Here is a 3,076-nt window from a genome sequence, read left to right as displayed (position 1 = left end):
AAGGACTGTGGAAGTGTTAAAGCTGCACTCTCACAGATTTACCATTTTTACAAGTTTTTTTTTTTGTTTTGTCTTGGAAAGAGCAAATTTTTGCGTAAATATCTGCAACCCAATGATGTAAGATTGTTGACAAAAAATCAGACCGTAGATCCATTCGAATGTTAATGTTTTATAGCTTAAACTGTTACTAACGGTTCAAGAAAAATGCATAAAACATCAATTTTTGAACTTAAATATAAAAATCTGCGATCAATATTTTTGTCAGCAGTCTTATATCACTGGTTTCCATGGATTTTTGTAAAAATTGGCTCGTTCCAAGACAAAAAATAAAAAAGTTGTCAAAACGTCCATTCTGTGAGAGTGCAGCTTTAAGACTATGTATTGTGAATTGATGATTGTAATACAAATAGCTAGTTTTATAAATGTAACTGATAAAACTATATGTGCTAGGATATATTTGGCATTTCACATGTTTATTCTTAGTGTACAGTAACTTAAATGAAACCCAATATTTGTTGATGACGTTTTAACTTTTTTAAGTAACTCAGGGTCAAAACGATTCCATTTTCTGCGTTATCTCTTTTAAATATCCACAATCGGATTCAGACGGGGGGGGGCGCACCCGGCGTGCCCCCTCACCCCCTAAATCGTCCAAGTTTACTTTTTATTTTAATAAAGGAGAAAAAAGGAATACATTACGCTTAAACTACACCATTTTGGACAAGGAATTGTAAAAATGCTCTTGGAGGCGTACCCTCAAACCCCCATGCCAAAACCTCCGACTTAATAGATTTCGGTTCTGGGGAAGAGGCGGAAGTCAAAAGGTTACGACCCTAAGTCACGCCTCCACTAATGTCGATTCCTAGATCCGCCCCTATTATCTATTCCCCTCGGTTCCTCTGCTTTTAAATTAGCATTAACGTTGCAAATCTATGAACGTATTTAGATAAAGTGATATTTTAATTCGCACTATTTTAAACGCATAACACTAATTAAACTAAATATTTTTACAACCTGATTTCGATTTGCGGTACTTAAGTTTGTGGGGCCTACAACCATGGCAGATATTCGCAGAAATACTGGTGTCAGCATTTAAGATTATTCTTTCTCGACATCCGATATAATTGTCTTTATCGGATACATATGACCAATAGTATGTTGTTATACCAGTGTATTAATATAGATGTACTTGAAGATACTCAACAGTGCTTGAATTATGGAAAACCAACCTAGAGCTATATATAGCGTTAACGAGTCACTGCATTTTCCTAACATGTATTCAGTGTGTGTATACCACGTGATAAATTACGCAATATATGCTACGTCGAAAGGCAACATTTTGCTTAAAATGAAGACTTTAAACAAAGATAACTTTTTCTTTTACTACACCATTTTAAATGAAACAAAGGGCAGTCTATGTGCCTCGTCTTATTACCGAAGTTTGATAAGGTGATAAGTTTCATTAAACACTTCGACAAACCAATATAATCACCAAAATAATGTTTTGATAGTGCTCCATCAGACGGCCGTATCGTGAAAAGGTTTGTCGAAGAGTTCAAAGAAACTAAACTCTCAATCAAACTCTGGTTAAAGACCGAAGGCGGAGCCCCGTAAGCGGAGTTCCATTGAAAATGGTGAAGAAATAGTGAAGTTATCTTTGTTTAAAGTCTTCATTCGAAGCAAAGTATTGCCTTCCGACATGACTATGACTCAATTTATCACGTAGTACACACACACACACACACACACACACACACACACACACACACACTGGTATTGCCATGTTCTTGTTTTCTGTCGAAAAATCATATTATGGGTGGGATGGCAGAACGTAACTTGATAATAATAATAGTAATGTTTCGCATACTTGTAGTATGCAACCTTTACAACAAAACAAGCTCAGCTGTAAAATTTATTTATGTAATAGAAATAACTTTCTCATATAAATAATGCGCTTATGAAAAAACATTATGTATGAATACTTTGTATATATTTGGACAGGCTCCCCCATAAGCAATCGTTAAATGTAAAACTGATAAAATGTCTCAAAAATGATCAACAAGTAAAAATGTAAAATTATCAAACAAAAATGATAATACAATCACAATCATAGATAAATAAATATTAAATAATGAAATATATACAAAATGAAATTTACAAAAAAGATCACATTTCCGTAAAATGGTAAATGTATTAATATTAACAATTTTCACTTACACAAGTAAAATAATTTTATAATAAAAATACCCTTTTCGCGTATATTCGATACACATTTCCTGTTGAAGACAAATGGTAAGTGTATAATACCAAGGATGACATTTCATTAAGAAATAATAAGCAGTTTTGTAACTAGGAAATTATTTTCACCTTTCGGACTGTACTGTTTTAAAACTGCTCCAAGCGTTTCTGAAGCAATGGTCACATGATCTTTGAAGTCCCCTAATACACAGTACTAGAACAATGTCACAGTGCCAGGTTTCACCTCAATGCACGCACACTTCATGTTGCCACGTCTAAGGAAGTGCATGCAAGTGCCGCCCTGTTTCTGACACAGTCCGACTCCCTTGAGCGCTCCCCGCCGTCCCACAACCTCCGCGCAGTTTCCTGTGGCGCCGTCATTCCGACAAGCTTTACGACGACGACCATCTGACGTCAACGTCAGAGCCACTAAGACCATAACGAACATGAGTGATTTCATTGAAGCCATTGCTGTGTATCTTATGTCTGTAAAAGTAATATTAAGCATTAACAATACATGTTCATTGTATCGAATACAATTTTATCCAACCAGCATCAGATTCGTACCGCATCGATTTTATACCAATGTAATAATATTTGATGAAGATAAGTACTTCACTATCTTACAAGAAAAAAAAAATAAAACAATGAAATTCATATCCATAATATTACATTAATTAACCATTAAATATTAAACCAATGAGAGCGTACATACCTTGAACTTTTGACAATCTGTAGGTTGTAAAATTTGTATAATGTTAAAAGTGTTTTAGCTATTAGTAAGGAGTTGCTTTGTCTTTATGTGTCGTTGTATTCTCTTCTGATGCTCAGTTTCTTC

At 34.6% G+C, this 3,076-nt stretch overlaps 1 long non-coding RNA gene across 1 annotated transcript; it reads right to left on the bottom strand.

The window, feature by feature from the left end:
- Nucleotides 1-1,899: 1,899 nt before the first annotated feature.
- LOC128206829 (uncharacterized) lies at nt 1,900-3,076 on the bottom strand. Its single transcript, XR_008256596.1, has 2 exons — nt 2,954-3,076; nt 1,900-2,724 (listed from the first exon to the last, which is right to left on the bottom strand). It is a non-coding gene; the product is annotated as an uncharacterized LOC128206829 (long non-coding RNA).

Source organism: Mya arenaria, chromosome 10, assembly GCF_026914265.1.
Source record: "Mya arenaria isolate MELC-2E11 chromosome 10, ASM2691426v1".
In the NCBI taxonomy this organism is placed as follows: Eukaryota; Metazoa; Mollusca; class Bivalvia; order Myida; family Myidae; genus Mya; species Mya arenaria.
The sequence above is the reverse complement of the archived record's forward strand: the minus strand, read 5'-3'. Positions and strand labels throughout refer to the sequence as shown.